Source organism: Felis catus, chromosome C1 (genome assembly GCF_018350175.1).
Source record: "Felis catus isolate Fca126 chromosome C1, F.catus_Fca126_mat1.0, whole genome shotgun sequence".
Classification (NCBI taxonomy): domain Eukaryota; kingdom Metazoa; phylum Chordata; class Mammalia; order Carnivora; family Felidae; genus Felis; species Felis catus.
Genome location: NC_058375.1, coordinates 112,411,593 through 112,425,807, shown reverse-complemented (window position 1 = coordinate 112,425,807; position 14,215 = coordinate 112,411,593). Strand labels below are relative to the sequence as shown.

The window sequence follows — 14,215 nt, the reverse complement described above, 5'->3', positions numbered from 1 at the left end:
AAATTTGGAGACCTTGTGCATCACTGATGGGAATATAAAATGATGTAGCCACTCTGGAAAACAGTGTGATGGGTCCTCAAAAAAGTTAAATAATTACCAAATGATCCAGAAATTCCACTTCTGGGTATATATCTAAATGTTGGAAGGAGGGCCTAAAACATATTTGCACAACAGTGTTCATAAAAGCATTATTCACAATAGCTAAAAGGTGGAAACAACCCAAAGGTTCCATCAAGAGATGAACAGTTAAACAAAATATGGTATAAATGCACAATGAAATATTATTCAGCATTAAAAATCAATGGACTTTTGATTCGTGTTACAGCACATGTTAACCTTGAAGACATTATACTACGTAAAATACCAGACCCAAAGGGACAAATATATGAAGTACTTTATATAAGTTATCTAAGAATAGTCGAATTTGTAGAAACGAGGTAGAATGATAGTTACCAGGAGTCTGGGAAGGAAGTAATGGAAAGTTACTGCTTACCAGGTACAGAGTTTTTAATTCAGAATGATGAAAAATGCTCTGGGCTGGATGGTGGTGATGGTTGCACAACAATGCGAATGTAATTAATGCCAGCTAACTGTGCACTTAAAAATAGCTTTAACAGTAAGTTTTATGTCATGTTTATTTAGCACAATAAAAAATGAACAGAAAAGAAAGTAATATTATATAGCTAAATTTACATAAAGTTCTAGAAGTTGAAAACTGATTTATTATGACATAAATCAGCAATTGCTTGATGACAGAGAAAACAAGGGGTACTCTTATGCCCCTTGTTTTATGATTATAAAGATGCACAGAAACTTAAGGAAAGAATATGTTCATTTTCATGATTTTGGCACCACTATCTCCGTGTACATGTACAGTGAAACAAATCAAATTATACATTTTCAATATGGGCAAATTATTGTAGGTCAACTGGGCCTCAGTAAAGCTTTAAAAATACACTTAAAATTTTTTTAATGTTTATTTATTTTAAGAGAGAGAGACAGAGAGAGAGAGAGAGACAGACAATGAGTAGGGGAGAGGCAGAGAGAGAGCGAGACAGAGAATCCCAAGCAGGCCCCATGTTGTCAGCACAGAGCCCAATTCAGGGCTCGATCTCACAGATGCAAGATCATGACCTGAGCCAAAATCAGGAGCCAGGTGTGAAACTGACTGACCCACCCAGGTGACCCTAAAAATACATTTTAAAGGGGCGCCTGGGTGGCGCAGTCGGTTAAGCGTCCGACTTCAGCCAGGTCACGATCTCGTGGTCCGTGAGTTCGAGCCCCACGTCAGGCTCTGGGCTGATGGCTCAGAACCTGGAGCCTGTTTCCGATTCTGTGTCTCCCTCTCTCTCTGCCCCTCCCCCGTTCATGCTCTGTCTCTCTCTGTCCCAAAATAAATAAAAAAAAACCCAAACAAACAAAAAAAAAGTTGAAAAAAAATACATTTTAAAGAAGTAATTATGGAATTAGTAGATATGACAACTGAAATTAGAAACAACAGATGGGTTTAACCTCAGACACAGATGAATACAGCATTAGCTAAAAGAAGTCAGAAGAAAAAAAAATATGGTATTAACCATTAAAAGCATGGAAATTTTTTTAAAGTGATGAAGAAGACTATGATACAAGGTGAAAAGTTTTAACTTGTCAGTAATTATGTATATATAATTAAAGTCCAAAAAGTGTAGGAAACAAAAGATTGGGTTTAAAAGAGATAATTCCTAAAAATTCTCAAAAATTGATAGGGCACCTGGGTGGCTCACTTGGTTAGGTGTCTGACTCTTGATTTCAGTTCAGGTCATGATCTCATGATACATGTGATCGAGCACCACGCCAGGCTCTGCACTGACAGCACAGAACCTGCTTGGGATTCTCTCTCTCTTTCTCTGTCTCTTTCCACCCTTGAAAAAAAAAATACACTTTAATTTTTTTTAACATTTATTTATTATTGAGAGACAGAGAGAGACAGAGCATGAGCATGGGAAGGGCAGAGAGAGGGGGAGACACAGAATCGAAAGCAGGCTCCAGGCTCCAAGCTGTCATCACAGAGCCCGACGCGGGGCTCAAACTCACAAACTGTGAAATCATGACCTGAGCCGAAGTTGGATGCTCAACCAACTGAGCCACCCAGCCACCCCAAAAATAAATACACTTTAAAAACTTTTAATTAAAAAATTAACATTTTTTTAAATTGAAAAAAAAATTATCTCACAAATTCAAAACATGATACAAACTCTAAGCAGAGGCATCTAAAGACAATAAAATTAAGCACATCAGAACACTAACAGAACATGTGAAAAAGGTTTTAAAAGAAACCAGAGGAAAAAAGACCCATCACACTGAAAGGAAAAATAACACAGCTAAAATAAGACTTTCCAGAAGGAATGATGGAAACCAGGTAATTGGAATATATTTACTAAAATTCTAAAGGAAAAGAACTGCAAATATAAAAACAGGAAAAGTAAGTGTGTGTATGTAAAATTGGAATATCTGAAAAAGAAAAAAAATATTTGAGGATGTACTGGTCTTTTTTTTCTAAACTTAATAAAATGCATATATATATATATTATATATATATATATCATAGTACATTTACATTAACAAATTAAAATGTGTATAATACTATAGGTATTAATATGTATAAGTGATTAAAAACTGACGGAAAACAGTGCACACAGACATCAGAATTTATATTTGTTCTTAGAATATTCACCAAAATTGGTCATAAATTGAGTTGTAAAGTAATTCCCAACAGGGGTGCCTGGTGGCTCAGTTGGTTAAGCGTCTGGCTCTTGACTGCAGCTCAGGTCATGATCTCACAGTTGGTGAGTTTGAGCCCCTCATAGAGCTCCACAGCTGACAACCTGGAGCCTGCTTGGGATTCTCTCTCTCTCTCTCTCTCTCTCTCTGCCCCTCCCCAACTTGTAGACACACACACACACACACACACACACACACACACACACAGACTAGAAACAATCTTTCTATTAACTATAGATTAGATAAACAAATTGTGGTCTACTAATGGTAAGTAAGCCACTTTTGCTAAGTGCAACAGCATGCAAAAACATAAATAAACCCCATAAACATAATGCTATATGAAAAAAATTATAAATCATCTGTATTATAAGATCCAATTTATAGGAAGTTCAGAGTAAAACTACTCAATGTTGACAGAGGATAGCATAGTGGTTACATTTGGGGGGGACAGGTTAGTGACTGGAGGGCCCATGGCAGGCTTCTGAGTGACAAGTAATATTCTATTTTTCAACCCAGAGTATGTTCACTTTGTGAGAATGCACTGAGCTGAACACAGGATGGTGTACTTTACTGTATGCATGTTATACTCTATTAAAATGTTAAGAAAAAAAAACAAATATAACTTTCTGGCTCTGTGTCTTACAGTCTTTCCCTTAAAAGGCTGTGTTGTTGCCTTGAAATTCATATGTAGATGTTGCAGAAATGCAGAAATGATGGTCATGGTTAACAAATATTGACTAAGGGCATACTCTCTGTGCTGTGTTTTATTTAGGGCCAGTGACAATGATGAAATTCTATATACAATACAGTTCGTGTTCTCTTGGGGCTTATAGTCCACTTGGGGAGAATTTTATAAAATAATACTAAAAGCAAAGATATGCATGTCAGATAATGACATTTAGTAATAGAAGAGTGATAGAACATAAGCATTTGGAACATAAGCAATTTAGTGATGGAACAGTGAGATCGCTAAAAAGTCAATAATCACTTACATGGGGTACAATAAAAGAAGAATTTAATGAGAAGGCCATATGTTTGTGGAGGCAAAGTTGATAGCCTAAATTTTTTTCTTTTAAATTAGCTACCACTGCCATACACAAATATAATTGCAGCTCTTTGTAAAATTTTCACGTGCACCAGAAAATAATTTATTAGTTAATGCCGGATTATTTCTTATTTACTAAAGACCCTTTCAAACTAAACTGATTGTATAGAAACCGATAATATATAAATGCCAAATGATTAGAACTACTAATGTTTTTCTTAATATTAAGATAAAGGGAAATTGCTCTTTAAATCAAAAAAGTAAACATCTAATTGCAATGGCAATTGCATTTTAATTAATTTCATGCAAACGGATTATTAAAACATAGATTGATGTACTATTATATGGAGTAAGAGCATATCAAAACCTTGGGTTTTGGATGCTGGCAATTTAAATTTATGAGATGCCTATGCTAAACTAGGTAAAGCAATATCAAGCTTAAAACTGCAGCAACTTTAGAGTGCACAATAATCAGAAATATAGCAGTGGGCTGGAACCTTGGGCTTTTTATGTAACATAGAAAGATGAGAAGTATCAGGAGTGGATGGGCTTTCCAGGAACCTTGAAATTCATGAAAGAGTTCTCTGATGCCTTTGGAAAGTCTGTTCCTCCAAGGAAGAGCATTAGAGCCAGAACTTTGGTCATTAAAGGTTTGAAAACTTGCAGAAATGGACACACATTTTACAGCGATGTTTTTAGCCTTGTGACTCTTCCTAGCAGCCATGCTTTAAGGTGGCCAAAGGGTTTGAAATCACAAAGCAATGGTTTCTCTAACAATCTATATCCAGGTCAATAAAATTATTACCTAAAATTATGATTAGAAAATGATGAGCAGGGGAACCTGGGTGTCTCAGTCAGTTGAGTGGCCCACTTCAGCTCAGGTCAGGATCTCATGGTTCGTGAGTTCAAGTCCCACATCAGGATCACTGCTGTTAGTGCAGAGCCCACTTCAGATGCTCTGACCCCTTCTCTCTCTGCCCCTCCCCCACTCATGCTCCCTCTCACGCTCTCTTTCTCTCTTTCTCAAAGAAGGAAGGAAGGAAGGAAGGAAGGAAGGAAGGAAGGAAGGAAGGAGAGAAAGAAAGAAGGAAAGAAAGAGAGAGAGAAAGAAAGAAAGAAAGAAAGAAAGAAAGAAAGAAAGAAAGAAAGAAAATGAGCATAAATGTGTTCTAGTTTTCTAGGAATTACTAATACTATATATGCTTGTGTGTGTCCTTTTTTCAAAAATGAAATGTACTAGAAAAGAAAAAAAATTCCCTCAACCCAGCATCCTAGACAAAATGTTGACTTGAAAATCAAATAAGACAATGTATCTCAAAGACATTTATAAACTTGGATGAGCACTGGGTGCTGTATGGAAACCAATTTGACAATAAATTTCATATATTGAAAAAAAAGACATTTATAAACCTTAAGTCCTATATATTGTGTAAAAGTCATTAAAAATCTATATCTTTTTTCATAATTAGTAACATAACATCTGAGAGTGGGAAGGCATTTGAGAAATTTCCTTGTTCAATGGCAAACTTTACAAATGGGGAAAACAGTGCCCAGATTGGGGATTTACCTGTGCTAGCCTGAGTTTAAAGAACATTGTACAGACAAGAATTTTAAATATGATAAAACAGTAGTATCTAACACTGAACACTTTCAAAATTTATTAATTGTTGATGTTTCAGTAATTAAAACTGTTAATGGTGATAAATAAACTTACCCATTTCGCAAGAAATCTGTAGTGATAGAGAGTAATTAATAATGTATTTCATTGCTTGAAATTGGTGTTAATTAATTCACTTGCCAGGTAATTTGTTCATCCTGATAAGGATTTTTCCTTATAACTCTGGTATTGACTTTGTTCAATATTTTAAACAAAATGTAATTACATGATAACCCAAACTATCACAAATCACATTCAGTAAGTACAGTGATAGGCCATCACTTTTTTGTGTGTCCGTGAAATAATGAAACACATTATATATGGGGTATGGTGAGCTAGGCAGGACATACCACTGTTGGTTTTGTCTGTTTTAAGCTGCTAGTTTGTACAGGTTTGTGTGTGTGTGTGTGTGTGTGTGTGTGTGTGTGTGTGTGTGTTTTGGTTTAGGGTTTTTGTTGTTTTTTTGGGTTTTTTTGTTGTTGTTTGTTTGTTTGTTTTTTGGTCACCAAAATAGTGACTGCAAGAGAGACATTTATCTTTCTCTTATGCCCCAGCATTTAAGCTCATTCTGGTCTTCTACTGATTACTGATTTCTCATCACCTCCTCTTCACTATCTCTATTTTATCACTGCATTTCATTCTTCTGAAGCATCCCATTGGGGTGGGTGCACCCCCACTTATCTTGGTCATCTTTCAGATGGTAGTGAGGTCCTCCTCTCTGCGCCGCCTCAAGCCTCTGCTCACCTACCACCATAGTACTCTTTATCGTACATATGAATCACTTGCCTTCTGCACATAAACAAGTAGCAGTTGCTATTTGTTCCATCGGGTTCCAAAAGCCCTGCTGGTGAACACCACCAACAAACCCGTTGGCCTCATGTAACTTAAAGTAAAAAAAGGTGGGGAGTCTTGCCATTCTAACTCAGCAGTAAAAAGCATACAAAATACTATGAAATAGAAATACCAGGGATCTCTGTAGCAATACCAAGGAAAATGGCTACTATCCTTTTTCAGTATCCTGATTATATCTGAAATATAAACAAACACACCAAAAAAAAAAAAAAGGAAAATGGTTTATTTCTGCAAACAGTGTTCATGCACAAAAGCAAAGAATTCTTAGGCAGTGTGGCACATAAATGGCTATTACCCCAGATTCTTCCCTAGACCCAGATGGAAAATCTTAAACAGTGTTCACCTACTTTGTACTAATCTTAAAATTCCATCACTTTCTCAGACTTTCATTAAAGCTGATGAATTTGGTTCTCATTTAAGATCACTCCAAATGTGTCTTCATTGGAATATGAAGCCCTCTTCCTCCCCAAGGCTGTTCCTTGCTTCTGGCTTGCATTTGCCTTAAGAGATGGACAAGAAAAACCTTTCAGGGTCTTCTGACTTAACCATTCTTTTTCATTGGCTAATGAAGTTTCTCACCCACCTCATTATGACTGGATGTCAGAACCGACTCCCTACTGAGTACCTATGGCCCCTTGGAATGCTGTGGTAATATAGATCATTGTTTGCCAAATGTGTATCCAATGACTAGGAGATCATTTGAGAATGCAATTTCTGATACAGTAAGTCTACAGTAAAGTTTGAGAGTCTACCTTCCTAACAAATGTGTGAGAGATTACAACAATGCCGGTTCAGAAACCACATGTTGAGCAGCAAGGATATAGAGAACACAGAAATTAATCTGGATGACAGATATTTCAGAATATTTTTTTGATGTTATAATATCAATGAAACCAGGGCAAGGATAGAGAGGTCTGCAACTCAACTTAAAGGCACACGTGTTTGACCAAGGCTTTCAGAAGTTCCAAAAACTCCTCATATTACAAAGTTTCATTAGAATCCCCCAGTATGAGTCTTGTGTCTCTCTCCATAATATAATATTTTTTTTCCAAAGGAGTGAGCGGGGCATAATCCAGAAAGAAGTCTGACTTCTGCCCCAGTTTAACCAGCAAGATCTATCCCATCATGCATTTTTCATATGGGTTCTCAGCAGCCTATGCCTGTTGCTTCCACCATAATGAGAACATGTTCTGTGTTAGGGTGAGTTTTTTTCTGCATCCTGTACTGGGGTAACCATTGGATTATACCGTAAATCCACCATCAGTAAGTCAGGAATCCCAAAGGTCCGTAAATGCTGCAAACAACCTGGGTGAAAAGAGAAGTTAAAAGTTTCAAAACACAGTTATTATCAAATGCCTTTTTTTAAGTAACTAAGTAAATGGATAATCATACAGGGTTGTATTTTTGCCTATTTCTAGAGATCAGAGTAGAAAATATGCTTTCTCAATTTATTTGTTTATTTTGAAAGTGAGAGAGAACAAGCAAGGGGAGGGCAGAGAGAGAGAGGGAAAGAGAGAATCCTAAGCAGGCTCTGCATTAATGGCACAGGGCCCAGTGCAAGGCTTGATCTCACAAACCTTGAGATCATGATCTGAACCGAAATTAAGAGTCGGTTGCTTAACTAAGTAACCCAGGCACTCCAAAGGAGAGAATATTGACCAATAAGCTTTGACTCCAAAGTCCCATCAATTAAATGGGGAATCCCTAATGGCTGCCTCAATGCTCACTGGAGTAGACTCAATGAAATCCCTCTCTGACCCTTCTTTCCTCTATTATCTTTTATCATTATTTTTTTTCTTATCACCCTGGATTCTGCAAAGACAATGAGATGGTGAGCTTTATGTGCACCAGCACAGATTCAAAGTGCAACCATCCTCTTGTGACAGACCCAGTGGACCCCATCTCATATCTCCTGAATTATGTTGTTTGTTTTTTTACCTGTTTGCCTCTTGTTCTTTCCCCCATCACTCCTTCTTTTGCTTTGAAATCATGAAACTCCATGCAACACACGTACAGGATCCTTTAGATGAGCACCAATCATGATGCTACCTTTTTAAAATCTTAATTATGATGCTAAGTCACCTTTCCTTAACTATAAGGCAGGAAAGCTGGACTTTTCTCCCCTCAGGCTCAAGTAGTTGGCTATTGCTCTATGGTCTTTATATTTGTTAAATAGTCAGAGCTATTAGAAAATTTAATCCCTTTCAAAGTGTTATGAAGAACAGAGATAATGGTCGAGAAAAACATTTGAAATGTTGAAAATCTTGAAGCAATACTGGACAGTTGTTTAAGTCATAGTTTATTAAGTAATAAAATAACAATGTAGTAATTTTATGAAAATAGTAGTTTTGTTTCCCTAAAAAAAGTTTATATACACTTTTTTTTTTCTTCAAGAAAAGTGTATAGCATTTATTACTCTTTGGAATCTCCTAACCCAAAACTTTTTCAAAGAAATTTGACTTAATAGTTTTGGGCTTTACAGGAGGCTACCATAATCACAGCTTCTTTTATTTTTCAGAAGATAGTTGGGGGAGGGTTCCATGTTATTACCACCTCCTCTGAGAGCTTGGTTCCTAGCAAAGCCAAGGTCCATCTTTCACTGTGCAATTCTAGCCTAATAGGAAAGTTATATCACTGTTGACAGCCTTGTCCTTTCTTCATAAATCCTGGGAGTTATCCCATAAGGAATATTCATTTTCCTTCAGACATGAAGTGACCATTAAGATGCACCAGTAAAGAATCCATGGCTTTTAGTGTCTCACTGTATGTCTTCTAGTTTAAGGATTTTAAGAAAAAAAAATGTTGCAGTGAAAATGTATACTTTTATTAGAAAAGAAGTAAATACATTCCTTGTTTCTTAATAAATGAGAGTTATAAAAAGCCAAGAGTGATATTTTCTTAAATTTAATGAAATCTAAGGGTGTCTGGGTGGCTCAGTCAGTTAAGGATCCAACTCTTGATTTTGGCTCATGTCGTGGTCTCACAGTTTGTGAGTGCAAGCCTTGTATCTGGCTCTGTGCTGACAGCAAGGAGTCTGCTTGAGATTCTCTGTCCCCCGCTCTCTCTCCCCCTCTCTCCACCCACCTCCCTCAAAATAAATAAACATTTTTTTTAAAAAATTTAACAAAATTGTGCCATTTGCAACAACATGGATGGAATTAGAGAATATTATGCTAAGTGAAGTAAGTCAGACTAAGAAAGACAAATACCATATGATTTCATTCACATGTGAAATTTAAGAAATGAATCAAACGATCATAGGAGGAAGAAAAAAGAGAGAGGCAAACTAAGAATCAGATGCTTAACTATAGAGAACAAACTGCTGGTTACCAGAGCGGAGGTAAGTGGGGGGATGGGTGCAATAGGTGATGGGGATTAAGGATGCACTTGTGATGAGCACTGGGTGATGTATGGAAGTGTTGAATCACTAAACTGTACATCAAAAACTGACATTTGACTTTATGTTACCTAACAGAAATTTAGAAAAATTTTTTTAAATTGAAATTTTCAATAAAAGCTTCATGATTAACTATAAAAGAGAAAATATTATTTACTTACAGAAAAATGTCTCTGTAAGTGGAAACAGGTTTACAGACCATATGCTGAGACTAGCTGAGAGTGGTGAGGTTTACTTATAAAGACAGGGTAGTGCCACAGAATGGAGAGTGGTCCAAACCAAAGGTGGATCTGGCTCCTCAAAGGGCTTGGTTTGTCCTATTTTATGGTTCTTTCTAGAACCATAATGAATAAAATAACAGAGGCCTTCCACTTTGAGATCCAGTCTTCCCCCCACATATAAATAAATAGACCTCTAATGAAGGTAACCTCCTCTCTGTCCCTGAAGGTTGTTGACTCCATGATATTTTCTTCCACTACCTAAAAGTACCTGCTCACATGAAGAAAGAGAGACTAATATTCCATGTTATCAGGAAAGAAGACAGTTCATTTGGCAAGTATTTCAAGAGAAAGTAAAAGTGAAAATATATGGGCATAGGAGAGGAATAGCAACATGTATTGAATACTACCACATGCTGGAATCTGAGTTAAGATGCTTTCACATGTGTTCTCTTGATTCAATAATTGCATTCCCTACTGCTTCAAGATCCCTCCTACTTAGAAATTAAGTCACTTGTTTCAGATGAGACAGCTAATAAATATTAAAGCCAATCTCAATCTCATAATCTGATGTTCAAATCATACCACGATTCTTTATAGACACACTAGACCAGCACTTTCCAGTAGAACACTTATCAATTATGGAAATATTATAAATTTGTACTGTTTAAAATGTTAGTCACTAGCTCCATGTGACTATTGAACTCTTCAAATTTTGCTACTGTGAATGAGAAATTGAATATTAAATTTCATTTAATTTTAGTAATTTGAATTTAAACAGATATATGTGGCTGGTGGCTACTGTATAGACAACAAAGGCCTAAACAATAGTTTTCTTAGAAAGAATTTTCTTTAACTCAGATTTTTTCCTCAGTCTAGCATCACTGTTTCTCTTCAACTCTTTTTTCATTTTTCAAAATGTAATCCCTAGACTTAGCACAAATGATGGAATAAAGACCTCTGAATTTTTGTTTCCATAAAAGAAGTTAGAAAACTAGCAAAAATTGTGAAAACCAAGTTTTTTCAAGACTCTGGAAATTAACCAGAGTTTCCACAAAGCAATTTATTAGAGAAAACAGCTGAATTCAATAATAACAGTAAACTTCATGGTACTTTCATTAGTCTCATTTTCATCCATACCACTCCAGCTCCATAGTAACCTTGGAAAACTGTAGGCTGAAATTACACTGTAAACTAGTAGCCTGGCAGGAACACGAAGAGTCAGATAGTGTTGAACCTCCTTCAAACCAGAGAACTGTCATTCCCAGAGAAATGTCATTACTTTAACCTGTCTGATAGTCATTGGAAGATCCTACTTGCAAGACTGTCTTTACTTGACATGGCTCAGAGCACACCCAGTGCTGCAAAAGCTTCCCCACAGCATTTGTCAAAAAACAGTGAGAAGAAATTTTTGACTCTGCAGCTGCCTGAGGCAGTGGACAACAGTTGGTGAAAACTATGCAATAATTGTTTTAAAAAACTTAAAAAACGTATCTGGAGAAGAAGATATCCAGAGTGTCTTTGAAAGTCTCTGGAATATTTCTGGAATTACAGAAATTCCCTAATAATGGGAGGTTAACTTACTCCAGATGAGACACCTCGTAAAAATTAAAACTAATCTCACTGTTATGTCTTGATGTTCAAACCACATATCATAATGTTTCACACGCGCACTGGGCCAGAACCATCCAATATGGTTATTTGCATGCTCTGGGCTGTGCACGTACTAAGAAAAGAAGACTGAGAAAGCCCTAAGATCGGACCTTGCACTAACTTTGAGGCTCTGTACAACCATGAAATGGAGGTTAAATCAGAGTTCTCAAATGTCAGGCTGAGTGTTGACTTCCTGCCTCAATATGCACATGGAGTTCTTTGGAAAATACTTAGAAAACCATTGGTTCAATCCATTTTAGAATATTTATATAATTATTAGCTGACCACAAATCTAATAGAGCAGAGACTTCTGTGAACACACACAACAAACATCACAGACTTTATACAGAATTTTTTCAGAGATGTCATTGAACAAACAAATAACAATAAAACAACAAAATGCAGCAAAAACAAGCCCTGGTCAGGGAAAGTAATCTGATCTCCAGAAGTGCCAAATAATATGATTTTAAATATTCAGTTTTCAACAACAAAAATACAAGACATGCAAAGAAACAGGAAATGTTGGCTCATAGACAGCAAAGTTTAATAGTCAATGGAAACTATCCCTGAAGAAGCCCAGACATCGGATTTAGTAGAAAATAAATAAATAAATAAATAAATAAATAATCATCTATTATAAATATGCTTAAGGGACTAAAATCCACATATAAAGAACTAAAAGAAAGTATTAAAACTATATTTCTCACAATGAAGAATATCTACAAAGAGAAAGCAAAATTATAAAATAAAGGGGCACCTGGGCAGCTCAGTCCATTAAGCATCCGACTTCGGCTCAGTTCATGATCTCATGGCTTGTGAGTTTGAGCCCCATGTTGGGCTCTTTGCTGACAGTTTGGAACCTGGAGCCTGCTTCAGATTCTGTTTCCCTCTCTCTGCCCTGCCCCCACTTGCACTTCTCTCTCTCACTTTCTCTCTCTCAAATATAAATATTTAAAATTTTTTAAAATTATAAAAATTATAATTTTTATAAAATTTTACAATTTTCTAAAAATTATAAAAAGAATCATATTCTTTATTATACACTGCTGTAAGTCTATAATAACTGAAATGAAAATTTCACTAGAGTTTGACATGAGACTTGAGCAAGGAGGGAGAATCAGTGAACTAGAAGACAGATCAATTATCTAGTCTGAGAAACAAAAAGAAGAAAAGAATGAAGAAAAATGGCAGAGTTGCAGAGATCAATGACACACCATCTAAAATAAGGACACATGTATAATGGGGGTCACAGAAGAAAAGTTAAAGAGGGAGGCACAAAGATATTTGAATAAATAATACCAAAAATTTTCCAAATTTGATTTTGAAATATTAATCTTTACAGCCCCAAATCTCAGTTAAGTGCATGTTGGATCAATTCAAAGAGACTCACACCTAGACATCATAACTAAAGTGGTAAAACTCAAAGACAAGGATATTCCTGACAGCATCAAGAAATAAGACTCGTCATATAGAAGGGATCCTCATGAAGTTTTTGATTAGAAACAATAGAGACCAAGGTACAGTTGGGTGGCATATTCAAAGTGCTAAAAGAAAGGTTGTCAACCAGTAATTTTATAGCTTATAAAACTATCCTTCAGAAATTAAGGAGAAATTAACACATCCCTAAATAAACAAGAACAGGGAGAATTTATTGCCAGCAGACTTGCCCTGCAAGGAATACTAAAGGGAGTTCTTCAGGTTGAAACAAAAGATCACTAGATTGTAACTCAAATCCACCTGAAGAATAAAAAGAACTAAAATATATAGGTAATATAAAACATAGTATAAATATATTTTTGTATGTAACTTTTTGTCTTGTCATCTTTTTTTTTTTATGTTTATTGATCAGAGGAGGAGCAGAGAGAGAGGGAGACACAGAATCTGGAGCAGGCTCCAGGCTCTGAGCTGTCAGCACAGAGCCTGATATGAGGTTTGAACTCACAGACCGTGAGATCATGACCTAGGCTGAAGTCAGAAGCTTAACCAACTGAGCCACACAGCCTCCCCTGTCTTATCATATTTTTAAAAAAACTTTATAAAGCAATGATTATAAATCTTTGTTGATGGGTGCACGATGTATAAGATGTGATACATATAATAACACTACAGAGAGAAGATTGAATGAAGCTAAACAAGTGCCAGAGCTATTATATACTAAAAATTAGGTTGATGTTAGTATGAACTAGACAGTTATATATTAAAACATGAATGGTAACCCCCAGGGAAGTTACCAAGAAAATAACTAAAAAATACCTATTAAAAGAAATGACAAGAGTGTAAAAGGCTACTCTATAAAATATTTACTGAACTCATAAAAGACAATAATGGAAGAATTAGGAGAAAAAAGACATAAGATATACAGAAAAGAAACAGGAAAAAGTAGATATAAATTTTACATTATCAATAATTAGATTGATCAGGTAAATTAATGAAACATTACTAAAAGGTAGAAAATGGCAACAGAACTTAAAAAATTATCCAACTATAGGCTATCTACAAGAGACATACGTTAATTCAAAAATACAAATACGTCGAAAATAAAATCATGGAAAAAGCGATACATGTAAATAGTGACAAATAGATTGACTATATTAATATCAGACAAGATACATTTTATGGTAGGTAGGATGATG

General features: G+C 35.8%; 1 long non-coding RNA gene across 2 annotated transcripts in view; it reads right to left on the bottom strand.

The window, feature by feature from the left end:
* Positions 1 to 14,215, bottom strand: part of LOC109502622 — a 100,742-nt gene that overhangs the window by 72,469 nt on the left and 14,058 nt on the right. Inside the window, exon 2 of one of the 2 annotated variants that reach the window (XR_002161342.3) lies at positions 6,522 to 7,619. The exons of the other annotated variant lie outside the window; for it this stretch is intronic. This is a non-coding gene — a long non-coding RNA (uncharacterized LOC109502622). Of the gene's footprint in view, positions 1 to 6,521; positions 7,620 to 14,215 lie in introns of those variants that run through there. 2 annotated transcript variants of the gene reach the window in all.